Here is a 17,191-nt window from a genome sequence, read left to right as displayed (position 1 = left end):
CACTACCTAATGCCCGATGTATTTTTGCAGTCTATCCCAAGTAAGTACTACTGAGACGAGGAAGAGGCCAGGACTAATGAAGATCACTGACAAGAACAAGCACATACGCCCTAGCATTTTGAATGATCCTATTGGTCAACTGTCATTCACAAGCATATTGGGAAGAGAACAATGGCGTCTTCGTTTTTCGGCTCGGCATGGGCCGAGAACTTGGCAAGCTACGTGCAGCCCAAAAGAGCAGAGAAGCAGACGGGGTCCAGGAGAGAGGCGCACTCACAGGAGGCCCACGAAGCAGAAGGCAGACTGGAGAAGAGGAAAGATACCCACTGGTGACAGAGGCTGTTGGAGTGCAGATAACCCACTGCCGAGCTGCAGAGGAGACGCGCAGAAGACCGGGGAAGGCCCTGGTGAGCCAGAGAAGCTACAGAAGAAACTGGGATACCTGCGAAGAACCAAACGGTGACGGCCAAGTCCCTGCAGGTACTATGGTGGCTAATCACAGGGTTGGGGAGACCCAGATGGTGATTGAGACCCGAAGCGTAGCACAGAAGGAATCTTCACTGGAACAGAGTGACCAAGTGAAGGGGGTCTGGGACCCATATTGTGAAATTATATCCCGAACAGTAATAAAAAGGAATACGAACGTTGTGTGCGTATATGTATATATATAAGTGGTACTCATAGACCTTGGCAGGGGAGTAAACCAAAGCTGGGGGTTGAAAAGAAATCAAACAAAGAGAACTGTGAGAGTAACCAAGTGAAGGTGGTCTGGACCCCATACTGGGGAAATGTACCCTGAACAGTAATAAAGAGGAAAATGAAGCTTGCGTGTGCAAGTGACACTCAGACACCTTGGCAGGAGAGTAAATCAATGATGTGGGTGAAAGCGAAGTCAGAGAGAGAACAGTGTGAACGAGAATGTTGAGTACCCTACTTGGCAGGAGAGTGGACCAAGGGGGGGTTACTGAGAACATGGTCTGGGAACCGTAGCAGTTGAGAGGAGTATTGGCGCGTATTCTTCCTCATTGCAGTACCTGGGAGCCAGGACTGCTCAGAAAGGGTCAGGGATCCTCAGCACACCTTGGGAGAGAGTACCAGGCTATTCCTTTTCATCGCAGTACTTGGGAGCCGGGTCTGCTAAACGTAGGGTTTGGGACCCTGAATACAACTTGGAAAAGGTGTCCAGACTATTATTACTTGTTTCAGGGCCTGGGAGTGGGGTCTGCCAAGTAAAGATAAGGGCCTATCTTGACAATTAAAGACACAGAGACAATTTGGATATAACTTGGAAAGACTCTGGGGAAGGGAATCAATCCCTTTAGTCTTCTCGAACTTGTGTTTGCTTTTCTACACTTTTTGAAACTTTTATTTGGAACTACAACGGTGGGGTGCAGGTTGACAGTCAAGAGACATTTCCCTTTTCACCTTACGTTGAGTTTAGCTTGTGAGTGTCACAGGTTTCCCCCCTTCTCACCAGTCGATGTTGCCTGATGTCCTCTTTAGGCGGAGTCTTCTTTCGTATGGTTCGGGACTTAAATAAGCCCGCTCGGCCGTCCTCTGCTTCCAGATTACATTCAGCTCCGATGTCCAGGATCACGGAAAACTCTGGGAGTATTCAAGAAGGAGTAGGGGGGCACGCGGAAGCGACGCAGGGATTCCGGGAAGGTAGGAAAGAAGGAAGAAGTCGGGATAAGGGAATCCAGGGGCCAGGGGATAGCAAGTAGCACTGGAGAAGGTACGGAGCACACGTCCGATCACAGCTAGTAGCAGCGTTGAGACGCGCGGGGCCGCGGGGGTGTGGTTTCTTTATAGAGGACGCTGCCTAGAACGTGAAGACTGGTGAGCAACGTTCTGAACTTGCCGCCATGTTGGTAGTATTATGGAGTGTAAGGCCCGACGTGTCAGGGACCAGGAGGACCAGAAGGGGCGAGTTTGATGGTTCATGACAGCATTCCTCCTCCAGAAACTCGTTCCACCGGGTTTGCCCGGGTGTATGGGATGGAAACTTCTGAGTAACCTGGGGGTATTTAGATTTGAGATAGGTTCCCAAGTGCGTTCACTGGGGGGATAGCCTTTCCATTCCACCATGTACTGGAGTTTGCCACGTCTATATCTAGAATCGCAAATCCTGGAGACTTCATACTCCAGTTGGTCATTGATGAGTACTGGTTTGGGCCGAAGGTTAGTTCGAGAGGTCTGAACATATGGCTTCATTAAGGACGTGTGAAAGACTGGGTGGATTTTCTTCCAGGAGTCTGGTAGCTTGAGTCGGTAGGCCACTGGGTTGATGATTTCCTTTATAAGGAAAGGCCCATAATATAGAGGAGCCAATTTATTTGGTCGCAAATGCCATGGTGCCGGTTCGAGGACAGCCAAACCTTATCCCCTATTGTGTAGGAGGGGCTTGGTCTTCGTTTGGAGTCCGCATACAGTTTGGTCTGGGTCCTGGCCTTTTCTAATTGTTCTTTGGCTTCTCTTTGATAATTAATGAGCATTTCAATCCAGGAATCGACTGTTAGAACTGGTGTAGGATGAGGAAGGATGGAGGGTAGAACCGAAGGGTGGAATCCTTGGCTACAGAAAAAAGGACTGGTCTTAATAGCAGAGTGGTCTGAATTATTATAGGCGAATTCAGCCACTGGTATTAAAAGGGACCAATCGTCCTGGACCTTGGTAGCGAAGCAACAAAGGTATTGTTCCAAGGTTTGATTTACGCGCTCTGTGGCTCCATTGGTTTGGGGATGATATCCTGAGGAAAGAGCGTGTTGGATTCCTAGTATTTGGCAAAGATGTTTCCAGAACTGAGAAATGTATTGGGGCCCTCTGTCCGATATGATCTTGGAAGAAAGTCCATGCAGTCGGAATATGTGTTCCAGGAAAATTCCAGCAAGTTCTGACGAGGGTGGCAGTTTAAACAGAGGTGTAAAATGGGCCACATGAGTGACAAATCAATGGTGACCATGATGGTTGTGTATCCCCTGGAAGGTGGTAATTCCATAATGAAGTCTGTCGCTATGAATTCCCAAGGCCTTGTTGGAAGTGGAGGTTGCTGCAATAGACCCGCTGGTCTCTTGTTGTCATGTTTGTTTTGATTACAGACAGAGCATGCCTGAATGTACCTTTGTACGTCAGCTTTCATTCCAGGCCACCAAAATTGCCTTTGTATTAATCGGAGGGTATTGGTAATACCACGATGCCCGAAGTAAATAGTATTGTGACAGAGATTTATTATCCTTTGCTGTAGTTTTTGTGTTGGGATGACCAAGGCATCGTCTTTGAACAAGTATCCATGTTTGGTCTTCAATTTCCACTGGTTCTTGTCCGAGATATCTTTCCAGAGCTCCGAGGATTGAGTCTGAATACGGACTTCATCTAGGAGGCTGGTCGCCTGGGCTACAAATATTGTGTGGGGAAACATCTTGGGAAATGTTCGGTCTTCAGGAGGTTCATAGTCAGGGCGCCGAGACAAGGCGTCAGCAATTACGTTTTGTGTTCCCGGAACATGGTGAATCTGGAACTGGTATTGGGCAAGAAGAACGCCCAACGGGCCTGACGGCTGTTCCTGCATTCCAGGGCCTGTAACACTTGGAGATTTCGATGGTCCGTTCGAACCTGGACAGGATGTTTAGCTCCTAGAAGTAAATGACGCCACTCGGTGAAGGCTTGACAGATGGCTAGAAGTTCCTTTTCTAAGACTGAGTAATGAGTTTCACTGGAGGTCAATGTCCGTGAAAGATAGGCAATAGGATGTTCCAGCCCGTCATCGAGATCCTGTTTCAGAACTGCTCCGATGGCATAGTTAGAGGCGTCTGTTTCCACTAGGAATGGTCGATTTATATCAGGTTGAACCAGGATGGGGGCTTGTGTAAATTCTGTTTTCAGGCGTTGGAAGGCCTTCTCCTGGGCTGGGGTCCAATGATAGGGAGTATCTTTCTTCAACAAGGAGATGATCGGTTGAACAATCTCGGAGAAGGATGGTATAAACTTCCGATAGAAATTGGCCAAGCCCAGGAAAGATTGGATCTGTTTTACAGAGGTCAGAGGTGGCCAGGATAGTATGGCCTTAACCTTGGATTGATCCATGCCTATGCCATCTGGGCTAAGGACAAATCCTAGATAGTGAACAGTGGAAACATGAAAAAGGCATTTCTCGGGTTTTGCTAGAAGCTTGTGTTCACGTAGCCGTTGTAACACTGATTTAACATGTTCTTCATGCTTGAGAGGATCCTTAGAGAATATCAAAATATCGTTCAAGTAGACGATGACGAAAAGAAATAGCATATCCGAAAAAACCCGGTCCATAAAGCATTGGAAGATTGCCGGAGCATTAGAGAGTCCAAAGGGCATGACCAAGTATTCGTAATGACCAAAGGGTGTTCTGAAGGCTGTCTTCCATTCGTCACCTTCTCTAATACAAATCAAATGATAAGCACCCCTGAGATCCAATTTGGTGAATATTACGGCTCCTCTTACGGCTTCCAAATAATCTGAGATCAAGGGTAATGGATAACGATCCTTAAGGGTGCACTGATTAAGACCTCGATAATCAAGACAAGGTCTGAGCTGCTTGGTGTCTTTTTTAGGAACAAAAAATAATGAGGCTCCAGCTGGAGACTTGGATGGACGTATGGTGCCGTTTTTTAGGTTAGTATCTAGGTATTCACGAAGGGCCTTTTTCTCGGGTTCAGACAGGATAAACATCCTTCCAAAGGGAATCACAGCTGAAGGTTCGGTTTCAATAGCACAGTCCTCAGGCCTATGGGGTGGTAGGGCTTGGACAATAGCAGAAGAGAACTCATCGGCGTATTCCTGGTAGGTTTTAGGAACCTGGATGATGTTGGAGACCATAAGAGGATCTTGCTGAGTTGTTGAACGTTCTTCTGTTGTTGTCGGTGAAGGATCCAGGAGCAGACAATGGGACATGCAAAATTCAGAACCTAGGAACAGGGAACCTGCTGTCCAATTGATGTATGGGTTGTGTTTTTGTAGCCAGGGCATTCCCAATACCATTGGGTAATGGGCAGATTTTATGATGTCAAACTTTATCCTTTCTCGGTGATGGTTTATAGCAAGCTCAATTTCCTTAGTCTGAAGGTTTATGGGTCCAGAAGAAAGAGGTCTTCCATCAATTGCTTCTACAGGTTGCAGGACGTTCCGGGATTCGTAAGGAATATGATGGTTAAGGACCCATTCCTGATCTATGAATATTCCCATGGCCCCACAGTCCACTAGTGCCAGAATGGGGTGGGATTCCTTCTTAGATGACGATAGGAAAGCCTGTAAGATTACCAGGGAGTTTTGTCCAGGAGCGTTCAAGGATAGTATATATGTGGAGCCTGCATCTCTCTCCCGAAACTGAGCTCCATCTAGGATCGGGAGCTGGCGTTTCCCGAACGCCGTGGAGGGGCTAAGGGACATTCTCTGACTAAATGCTTGTCCGAGGCACAGTACATGCATAAGCCAGTATGGATCCTCCTCAGCCTTTCTTGGGGGGATATGGCTCCATGGAAGGCCCCTAGCTGCATGGGTTCGGGTTCATGTGTAGGAACAGGAGAATCTTCGGATTTTGAAGGGCCCACAAGAGGATCTTTTTGGATGGTTGACTTGGTCTTCCTTTTCTCTGCCCTTCTTTCCTGGATTCAAAAATCAATTGGTAGAGCAAGATCCATAAGTGCCTGATAAGAACTAGGACGTGCTACCCTGGCCAATTCATCCTTAATATCTTCATTTAGCCCTCTTCGAAAGAGGGTGAAGCAAGCTTCAGAAGGCCAACCCGCTTCTTTAGCCAATTGCTTGAATCGAGTTACGTAGGTGAGCATGTCCTGAGAGCCTTGCTGGAAATCGAGTAAACGTTCTTGAGCACTAAAGACCTGTTCTGGGCGGTCAAACATAGTTTTTAGTGCTTGAATGAATCCATCATAATCATCCAAAAGGGGATCTCCGGTGTTAACTAATGGTGTGGCCCAGGCTAAGGCATTCCCGGAAAGGTGAGAAATAATAAAGCCCACTTTAGCCCTGGGGGTGGAAAAATAATAAGGTTTAAAGGTAAAGTGGACCGAACAAGAATCCAGGAATCCCCGGAGCGTTTTTGCACAGCCGTCATATTTGTCAATAATGCCGCCCAATAGCACACTGTCCTTTGTGGCAGAGTCACGTGAAAGTACCAATTGTTTCAGCGTGGCGTTTTCCGCTTTCAAGTTCTGTACTTCGGTCGTTAGTTCTTGCATGCCACGCATAAGATCCTGGATGGCCGCCTCCATGTCTGTATCGACTTCGGTCAGGTGGCGTCTCAGTCTGTCACAGGTTTCCCCTCTTCTCACCTGTCTATGTTGCCTGATGTCCTCTTTAGGGGGAGTCTTCTTTCATATGGTTTGGGACGTAAATAAGCCCGCTCGGCCGTCCTAGGCTTCCAATTACGTTCAGCTTCGATGTCCAGGATCACGGAAAACTCCGGGAGTATTCAAGAAGGAGTAGGGGGCACGCAGAAGCGACACAGGGATTCTGGGAAGGTAGGAAAGAAGGAAGAAGTTGGGAGAAGGGAATCTAGGGGCCAGGGGATAGCAAGTAGCACTAGAGAAGGTACGGAGCACACACCCGATCACAGCACTAGTAGCAGCGTTGAGACGCGCAGGGCCGTGGGGGTGTGGTTTCTTTATGCATAGAACGTGAAGACTGGTGAGCAGCGTTCTGAACTTGCTGCCATGTTGGTAGTATTATGGAGTGTAAGGCCCGACGTGTCAGGGACCAGGAGGACCAGAAGGGGCGAGTTTGATGGTTCATGACATTGAGGGATAGATTAGGATTTGGACACAGGACAGCAAACTTTACTTTTGACATTCTGACACAGATAGTTTCATTAGCTAGTTTTGTTGAGGCGGGAAACCCCTCTTAGAGGTAGGATTAGTTAGGATTTCGTCCAACTCCCCTTCCTCATTTATGTTATTAATAAAAAGCTTTGCCAATCAACATGCTGCCCTTGTGTCCGAGTTTTACTCCTACATCCTCGCAGTAGGGAAAATGAGGACTGCCCATATGAGCATCCCTGAGCTCCAGTTAGACCATTGATTCCCCTGCACACAACACTTCCTGTGGGAGATGAATTGTTTCCATTTTTAAGTGCCTGGAAAGAAGACATTTGTTCAACTTCTGTATGTTTACGACTGAGCAAAAGCGCATGCCTTTCTTTCGGGCAATGAAAAGATTGCTTAGAAAGCCTGACGAGGAATACTGGTTCCTTCTATAGCTCATTTTAGAAGTAGATCTTTTATCCACTGCAAAATTTCATGTAGCTCCAATTTAGAAAATGTTATTCTGGGGAATGTGATCTGAAAGTGAGGGAATACATTCGATGTGAAAACCCTTCAGCATCCACGGGTCTCTCATGATTCTTGATCTGTTTGGGAAGAAATGCTGTATGTAACCCACAATCTGTATTGGAAATGGATACCATTAAATCTTTTCGAAGTGGATTTTCACCTTGTGATCAAAGGAATGTCCTCATCAGGGGGAAACAACTAGGGTGATGAGGCTACTAAGCAAAACCGCTCCCAAGGGGACAGGGAAAGCGGGATCTCGATGGGGGGTGACACCAAGATCCCACATGATTTCTTGATATATGAGAGATGAAGAACATTTTGATATAAGGGGGCCTTTAAATGTGCTTGGTTGCGATGCTGACTCCTCCTGAATGCCTGAACCACCGGACCAATGATGTTGTGTCTCTCAGTGCTGGGAGAGACCAAAAAGGGCAGAGACTCTTACCAGAGAGGGTGAAGCCTCTGTAAAGCAAATCTGAGGCTGGGAGAGAGCCAGCCCAAGCAAAGCTTAGCACAGCCTTAACCTTGGCTGTAGCAGAGAACCAGTAGAACCTGCAGACAGGACTAGGGGGGGGTCATTACGAGTTTGGAGGTAGCCATGGTGCTATTATGTCCGGGTCCAGTTTCTTTAAATGGGACTTACCGGGTCATTCCAACCTTAGAGGACCCGGTAAGCCCTCATTCAAAATACCCACCCCCATTCGAGCCCCCGTAGGGCTCAATGGGAATGGCGCGGGAGCTAATAACGGGCCCGTTAATAACAATATTAATATATTAATAATGATATTAGCTCCCTGGTCCCTTAGCAGCTCCCGCTAAGGGCGGCTGGTAAAACCAGCAGTCCTTAGCGGGAACCGCCAAGGGACCTCAGAATGCGGCGGTAAGGGGTTCACGGCACCGGCATCCTTACCGGCGCCATTAATCCCTTACCGCCGCTTTCGTAATGAGGCCCAATGTCCCATATGTGGTGGGCGGAGAGGCCACAGAGTCCCATAGGGCTGAGAGTCTGTTGGAAGGGGACCGAACTACCGCTGTCGCAGGGATCATGACGCATTTGAACCATGATCTGAGCCACTGCCTTCCCCCGACGAAGAACACAGCAGAGGCACAAGTATGTGGTTCACGCTAAGGAGAGGGCGGAGGGAAGAGAAGAACACAACCTAAGGCCCAAGTGGGTGTACCAGAGATCCGAGAACAATATAAAGCCCTCTGAAGGAGTAAATAGGAAAGCAACAATCCAAGAGGGGTTTCCCTTCCTTGCTAATCACCCCCCCTGACCAGTGACCAGATCCTCATGAACCTTACAGGATATCAGGCCCTTCCTCCCAGTCATTGCCAACAACCCCCGCCCCCTACTGCATTGCCCTGCGGGCCCCAGCCTGATGGCTCCATATACCACCTTTGAGGAACTGCCGTTCTACCACTTAGCCTGAGGTGCTCCTCCTGGCTCCCCTTAGCACTTGCCTCTTGGGCCTTCCTCCAGCACTTGTCCACTCCTCTGCTCCCCATTTACATCCCCCTCCCCTGCACTTCTCTTCAATACACATGCACAGCCGAATGCCACAAGGCCTAGTAGGACCACAACTGTTTATATCTTATTGTTGGTCTTTGTTTTCTTGCACTGTTACTATTTCCCCTGTCCCCTTCCCATTTAGCCTTGTGGTGCTTTGAAACACAATTCTGTTGTATAAAGCGCCTTACAAATGATCAATTAAACAAATAAAATAAAAAAGAAAGTGTCCTCAAACAAACAAAAGATAACTAGCCCAACAACCCTTCTCTTCTTGGGTTGTTGAGGTATCAGGGGGAATGCCTTCTTTCCCCTAATTGAACAGTTCCTTTAACACTTTGTAGTCAAAGGCCATGTTAGAGCCCAAGGGCTAAATCCAGTAGTGGTGGCTTGACACGTCGTGATGCAGGCAGTCCGTGGACGTTCCGGGGTTGGCAATAATCGGGTAAGACGTGAGGGATGAAGCGAATGCAGTCCGTGGCCGTTCCAGGTCTAGCAATGAGCAGGTAAGACTTGAGGGATGAGGCGAATGCAGTCTGTGGCCGTTCCGGGTCTGGCAATGAGCGGGTAAGACTTGAGGGATGAGGTGAATGCAGTCCGTGGTGGTTCTGGGTCTGGCAATGAGCAGGTAAGACTTGAGGGATGATGCAAATGCAGTCCGTGGCCGTTCCGGGTCTGGCAATGAGCGGGTAACACTTGAGGGATGAGGCGAATACAGTCTGTGGCCGTTCCGGGCCTGGCAATGAGCGGGTAAGACTTGAGGGATGAAGCGAATGCAGTCCGTGGCCATTCCGGTTCTGGCAATGAGCGGGTAAGACTTGAGGGATGAGGCGAATATAGTCCGTGGCCGTTCCGGGCCTGGCAATGAGCGGGTAAGACTTGAGGGATGAGGCGAATGCAGTCCGTGGTCGTTCCGGGTCTGGCAATGAGCAGGTAAAACGAAGGCAAAGACAAGAACAAGGCAGGAAAGTCACAAGGAAGACCAGGGATTCAAGGAGCCAGAAGACAAGGTAACAAGATGCGTAGCTTAGGAAATTTACAAATTCAGAAGCACCTCCGTGCGCAGGGGCGGAACTTAAATACCGGTCAGCTGACCGCACGCATAACACGGCGTTGTAGGCCTGAACACCTACGTGAATGCAAAGGGTGCCAGCATCTCCAAGGCAACCCATAGCGTTCCCTGAAAGGGAGTGGGGAAAAAGACGAACCATTGTTCCGAAGAGCTAAAGAGAGTCCCGCTTTGGAATGAAAACTGTTCGCTCTACTGTGGATTCTGGAATGTTTGTTCCTGTGCGGGACCGCTCTATGATCAGACGAAGAGACATCTAATGGAACCCTGACAGGCCAGGGGAACAACTCTCTTTACCTGGCTGGAAGTTTGTCCTTACTTCCCCCACTTATTGTCAGGAGAATGGCTCGCTCCCCTGATACTTCTCGTTACAATGTGCCAGTTACACTAGACCCAGGGGGAATGACTCCCGTTCCCCTTGATACTCCAGTGTCCCCTCTGTGCAATATCACATACAGATCTAATTGGGCTTGGCTCCCAAACCCAGATACTTTTTCTTTGCTGTCGGCAGAGCTGGTTCACTAACCTGCTAAGTACTGCCATGAGAAAGATGACTTGTGTCTCTGTTTGGGCTTGGGTCCTCGACCAGGTTTCTCTGATCGTCAGTGGTTCTGTTCCTTCCACTGAAACAATGAGGATTTCCTATGATGCACAAATAGTCCTCTGTTCCTTAGGGGTCCCTGATCCTTCTCTGGTGGTCAGTGGTTATGGCTCTACCACTGACATGAGAAAGATTTCCTCTGATACACATATAGTCCTCTTGATTCTTAGGCTTGTTTCCCTTCACTGGTGGTCAGTGGTTATGGCTCTACCAATGGCACAAGGAACATTTCCTCTAATGCACAAATAGTCATCTTGACTCTTGGGGTCTGTGACCCATCTCTTAATGTTGATTTCATAGAGATTGCACCAAGGACCATACAGAAACCCTCTGACTTCCCTTGTGTCCCCGCCCGCAGACCTGTGCCTCACCTTGTAGGAACTAAAGATAATCTGAGCGAATCAGACACAATCTAAAGCCAATGTTATAAAAATATTTTTTGAGATTTATTTAACAAGAGAAAAAAAGAGTCATAATAACAAATTGACATCCAATCTTTGTTTTGACTATTTTAGACCCCCTCAATAGCTGTACCACATTTTGGGGCAATCCCCTATTTTTCAATTATCACCTTGTAGGGACTTGTGGCACGTCTCCGTACCTCAGTGGAACTGGAAACTGTCTCTCATTGGCTTCGCTGGTCTTTCCCGTTCTCTTGTGTTTTTCTGGCAGATCAGCGTCTTCCCTCACACTATGGTTTCAACGCTTGCTACGGACTCATAGGTCTGGCTGCTCGGGGCAGTGCTATCGTTCCTCTCGGCGGCCAAAGCTGTGTGCAGTCTCTCTCCTCCGGGATCAGACTGGACTTTTCTCCCTTTCTTGAAAGTGTGGTCCAGTCTCAGGATTTCAACATCCTGCGTCGTGCAGCATTTCTGCTCTTTACGGCTTACCCGCTCTCTCTTTCGGTAGTCCTTCTTTGGTTTTTAAAGTGTTTCAGTGTTCATTTCCTCATGAGACACTAGCCTGCTGCACTCGGTTCTGGAGAGTGATCGTCATATCTGTAAGTCTCTTCTTCGTCACAGTACTTTCAGGTTCCCTATAGTCATTAACCTGATAGCAGTACATAGGTTTACTCTATACAAAGAAGTTCTTCAAGGAAGGAGAGCTTAGAGGGTGTGGGGGTGTGTTGATGTTACAAGGGCTGCACCCTAGATGGTCATACTCATCCCTGAAGGGGGAGTCTCTCCCCATGTGACCCTCCTGCATTAAACCACTGCTAGGGGCACTATCAGGTAGTGGCCACACCTCCCTGGCCTCATGGGAAAGGGCTCCCCCTCGGGGAGAAGTGACAACATCTAGGGATTTGTCACATACCCTTCCCCTTATGTTGCTGACTTCCTCATCTCCTTCAATAGAAAAACATTACAGAAAATCTACGTTCCCTTGTTTCTTCCCCTTCCTGTGTTTGACACTGAAACAGAACAGTTTTAGTTCCAAGAACCAATGCATGATCCTAGGGTTGGTATCCTTTCGGAAACTAAACCAAGTAAGGGGCAAGTGGTCAGTGATAAATCAGATTTTTCTACCCTTTATGTAGTATTTGAGACACCCTATGTCCCATTTTATGGCTAGTTTTTCTAGCTCGATGGTGACATAATTTCTCTCTCTGGGGAATCGTTTCCAATTGATGTATAGCACAGGATATTCCACACCATCGTATTCCTGGGAGAACAGTGCACCTATCCCAACCTTAAAGGCGTCAGTCTGAAGGATTAACTCCTGATTGAAGTTGGGGACCTTTAAGACTGGTTCACTGCACAGGATTGATTTGAAGGTGTCAAAACCAGCCTGGTCTTCCTTCTGCCAGCAAAGTTTTTGGGGCTATATATTCTTAAGCTTGTCGGTTAGCCGAGAGGTGATAGCTGAATAATTAGGAATAAACCTCCTGAAGTATCCTGTAAGGCCTAAGAAAGCCCTTAGGTCTCTTTTAGTTGTTGGGACTGGTGTTCCCTGGACGGCACAGACCTTATCTAACTGGGGTTGACCTAACCTATTCCTCACAAAAAATCCCAAGTAATTTAAAGCTCACTGGGCTAAGTGGCATTCTTGGGGTTGGCGGTTAGGCGGACTTGTCTGAGTGATCGGGTCACTTTGTTAATGTGAAACATATGCTCTTCCCATGACTTACTATGGATGAATATGTCATCCAGATATGCACTGCAAAATCTGGAATATGGCTGCAAAAAACGCTGGAAAGTAGCAGGAGCACCATGGAGCCACAATGGAAGGACTTTAAAATGAAATAGTCCAATAGGGGAGGAGAAGGCTGTTTTTTCTTTCTCCACCACATTTAAGGGGACCTGGCAATAGCCCTTGGTAAGATCAATCATGGAGAGGTATGTAGCTGACCCCAGCTGATCAATAAGGTTGTCAATCCTGGGCATTGGATAATTGTCGAAATGGAATATGGCGTTGAGCTTTCTAAAGACTATACAGAACCTCCATGATTTATCACATTTTGCCACCAGGACTATTGGCAAGGACAATGGACTCTGGGATGGCTCGATAATGTCAGCAGCTACCATCTTCTACTCCTGAAGGACTATTTCCTTCCTTGCTTTTGGGATCCGGTAAGGTTTTTAGTTGACGACCTTTCCGGGGGGTGGGGAGGAGGATTGCGAATATGATGTTTATTTCTTTTCACTCTCCCAGCTTCACAACTAAAGACATCGAGGAATTGCTCTATAAGATCCTGGATGTCCTGCTGTTGGCGGAGGGGAAGGTCTGGGGGCACTAGGTTAGTCGCATCTGTCCCATCTGACAATAGACTGGCCATTGCCACAGACAAAGACTCTGTGGGATCCTCTTTCCGGTCTTTCAGAAGGTTAATATGGTAAATGTGGGTTTTTAACTTTCTATTAGGTTGGGTGATTAGATAGTTGAAGGACCAGTTTTTTCTAGCACTTCATATGGAATGTGCCATTGAGATAACATTTTGTCATCTGAAGTGGGGGAAAGTCCTAGGACAGGAAAGGGACTGGGTGTTTGAGGATTTGCTGGAATTTATTGTTCCTTTGTGGGAAGGCCTCAGGGTAACGGGTGCCATAATCTAGGATGACAAGAATATATTTATCACCAAGTTTAGATGGTTCTAAGGAGCCAATGATATCCATCCCTATCTCGGAAAAGGGGACGGGTATGATGGGTAGAGGTTGCAAGGGTGCAAGGAGGAGAGTGATGCTGGCCAGACTTCTGAAATAGGGAGCCTGTCACAATGATGTTGTTGACATCGGCATACTATCCAGGCCAGTACAACCTATTAATCACCTCTCCTTTGGTTTTAGCCGTCCCTAGATGCCCTGAAGTCAGGTGGGCGTGTGCGATTTCCAAGACAACCCTTTGATGGCTTCTTGGGTCCACTATCTGAGTTCGAGGGGTCCCTACTTAGGTGGTATCTCCTCTATATACTAGCTCCTGTTTTCTGAAGAAGAATGGACCATCTTTTCCTCTTCTTTCCTCCTCAGGGATAACTCTGAGGAAGGCCTTGGCTAATACAGGGTTGTTGCATTGGGCGAATCCCAGATCTGGAATTACCTCTAGATCCTCTTCCTCTCCACAGGGTTTTGGTATATCTACCTTCTGATGTGGGTCTTGATGGAGCTTCTCCAAAGCCTTCAGTGCCCCACTCAGTCAGATCATGTTCTGGGACCTGTAGGAGTTGGAAAAGGGAGCATTCTCTAAAATCCCCTGGGCAACTTTCTCCCCGGCTTTCACACGATAAGGATGTTTCCCATCGTTCTGGGTAAGGAGTTTAGCATCCCCCCTTTTAGTCTGGGTCTACCACCCAGGCCATCACACCCAGTCCATATGTCCAAGCGAGACAAGACTTGACCATTAAACAGATGCATGTACCTTTGGGGGACGCCTAAACTAGGTCTGTTGTTATGAGCTGGCGTCTTCAGGCTCTATAGTCATATCATGGCTACAGAAGAGGTCAAAGCCTATGAACTCGTTGGTAGCGACTGTGCAGTTAGAGGTTTGGTCACCTAGCTTTGAGAATTTTAGGGTTCCCCAGTTTGTATCAGCTAGGACAGATCCCATTCTGACACCATATGTAAGGGTGCAAAAGAAGGAGACTGACAGAAAGGTGGCATGATGGTTGGCAAAGACTTGTATTCTTCTTTAAAAGAAAGGAAAAGGCATAACTGTCCCTATTTCTATCAGGTGTTTCCCTGCCTCAAAGAAAGAGTAAAAAAGGATCTGTCATAATGTCTGTTTAACTTAAATGTCCAAATTATATGTAAGATTCTGTGCATTACTCACCATCAAATTAACAGCGTAGGCACAGAGTATTTACAAAAAAAGGTGAACCGTTACCAGCCCTTAAGGTGCTTACGCTCGGCCTCTCAAAATGTATTAATAGTTCCACGCCATCGGACAGTGCGTTTTGGTGGACATTCCTTCTCAGTTCTTGCCCCCTCTTTGTGGAACGCTCTGCATCCGATGTTGCGTGAGATAATACCTGGTTTCGTAGGGTTCTGAAAATGCATCTGTTCTAGCTGTCTATCTTATTTACTTACCGTTTTTCTGCCTCTCGGCACCTAAATGCCCTTGGGCCTTAGTTTGCTCTTTATAAGTACCTTACCATTACCATCCTGTGTCAAAATTCCCAGTTTTGTCCCTTACACTTCTAACCGAAGTAGATACGGCTCAAGTGTGCGTTTCCCAGGGGAATGGCTCCCTTCTCATGGGTTTATGATCAAACTTCACTTCAGGAACTTCAATAGTTCTCACCAGGGGGAAGGACTCCGTTCCCCTGGTTGATGTGTTCTCAACACAGTAAAGTTCAAACAATGTTAACTGGGGGGATGACTCCCTTCTCGTCTTAGGTTGTTGAGTTATCAGGAGGAATGCCTCTCTTCCCCCCGATTGAAAGGTTCATCTAATGCTTTGTAGTCAAAGGGCAGGAAGTTTGTCCTTGTTTCCTCCGCTTATTGTGAGGTGGATGACTTGCTCCTCCTGATGCTTCTCGTTACAACGTCCCAGTTACACTAGACCCAGGGGGAAGGACTCCCTTCCCTCTAGATACTTCAGTGTACCCTCTGTGCAATATCACATACAGTTCCATTTGGGCTCAATTCCCAGACCCAGGTTCTTCTTCTTTGCTGTCGGCAGACCTGATCTACTAACCTGCCAAGTACTGCCACGCGGAAGACGACTCGTGTCTCTGTTTGGGCTTGGCTCCTTGACCCTGGCTTCTCTGATCATCCGTGGTTCTGTTCCTTCCACTGACACAAGGAAGATTTCCTCTGATGTGCAAATACTCCTCTGGACTCTCTGGGTTCCTGACACTTCTTTGGTGTTCAGTGGTTATGGCTTTACCACTGTGATGAATCCTGTGGATTCATCACTAATTCCCTGGCTGTGGCCTCCTCCCATGTGGTCAGGGGAAAGCAGCCGTTACCTGATCCTGAACCTGGGGGTGGTAATATGAGGGAACATCATATGGGAGGAGACGACTGCTGGAGGGGGGGAGTGACTCCATTGGAAGGGATGCAGTATTCCCGCAAAGGAGCTCTCCCAGATACGTCCTTGCGGAAAAGCCGCATTCTCCAGTCCAGATCACAGTGAGAAGCCGGCAGGAGAAGGCAAAGCTGAAAGGAACACTGGAGCAAGGTCCACAGTGCACGCCACAGGTTGGGAACGCTGCAAAGTACCGGTGAGTCTGCCCAGAGGCATTGGGGCCCCCAGGGTAAACCGACAGGCATGTACACAAGTAGATGCATTTAGAACATTTGAATACCAACCAGATCAAGTGCAATGACAAAACTTGAACAAGTCCCCATTTATGAGATGTCAATGTGGGGAAAGTTGGAGCAAGTGTTACCCTAAGCAAATAAATACCAATGAGATAAAGACAGCAACAAAACTTGACAAGGCCCCATGCATGAGATGTCAATTTAGGGAAAGTTGGGACAAATATTACCATAAGCAAGCAAATAGAAACAGAGCGAAGTGATACAACTGTGTCATACTTAAAGGACAGTGAAATTGAAGAGAAGTCCTGGTGAAAGCAGTACACCTGTCAGGATTCGCCAGCCCTGGACATTACTGTCAGCTTGGCGTTTTAGCTCTACGGCTCCTCCGTTTTGCGGCCATCTTGGTCTCATGTCACTTCCAGTTTTTAAAACTGCGGTGCCGGGATCCTCTCTCCTCAACGCTAGGAAATCTTGGGCTCTAGCTCAGTGCTTTCTAGCTGTTTGTTGTTAGTTGTTTGTTCCTCACCTTGCTCTAGCTCTTCTTCCTGCTGTGTCTGTGTCCTGGATTCCTGTTCGCTTGCTGCCTCCTGTCTGTGTTCTTTTTTTTTTTTTAAAACACTTGTTGGCATTTTGTAATAACAAACCAGAAAGCGAGAACAATCCCCACCCTCCCACCCACCCTTCCCTCACCAACACCCATCACGCCCCTATCCCCTCCAATACTTTTACTAACATTTTCATAGCTTCATCAAACTCACAACCCCACCGGCCCCCTCTACCCTCCCCCCCCTTCCAGTGTCCAGATTATGCCCTCCAGGCATCCATTCCTTCCATAGGTCACGGCAAGCAATCCTCCATCGTCTGTAGTATCCCTGAGAATCGGGTGGCTCCACCGCCATTCCCTTGGTTCATGTCTTCCCCATTCGTCCTTACCCCCCCAACCCCCTCCCCTATCTAGTCACTTTTCACAGTGGCTGTAGGTCATTCAGCAATTGA

At 47.7% G+C, this 17,191-nt stretch overlaps 1 protein-coding gene across 3 annotated transcripts in view; it reads left to right on the top strand.

Annotated features, from left to right (window-relative positions):
• HIBCH (3-hydroxyisobutyryl-CoA hydrolase) overlaps window positions 1-17,191 on the top strand; it is a 1,493,921-nt gene that overhangs the window by 116,229 nt on the left and 1,360,501 nt on the right. The window lies entirely within an intron of this gene.

The sequence above is a fragment of the Ambystoma mexicanum genome, chromosome 9 (genome assembly GCF_040938575.1).
Source record: "Ambystoma mexicanum isolate Mex_15411 chromosome 9, UKY_AmexF1_1, whole genome shotgun sequence".
Taxonomy (NCBI): Eukaryota; Metazoa; Chordata; class Amphibia; order Caudata; family Ambystomatidae; genus Ambystoma; species Ambystoma mexicanum.
The sequence above is the reverse complement of the archived record's forward strand: the minus strand, read 5'-3'. Positions and strand labels throughout refer to the sequence as shown.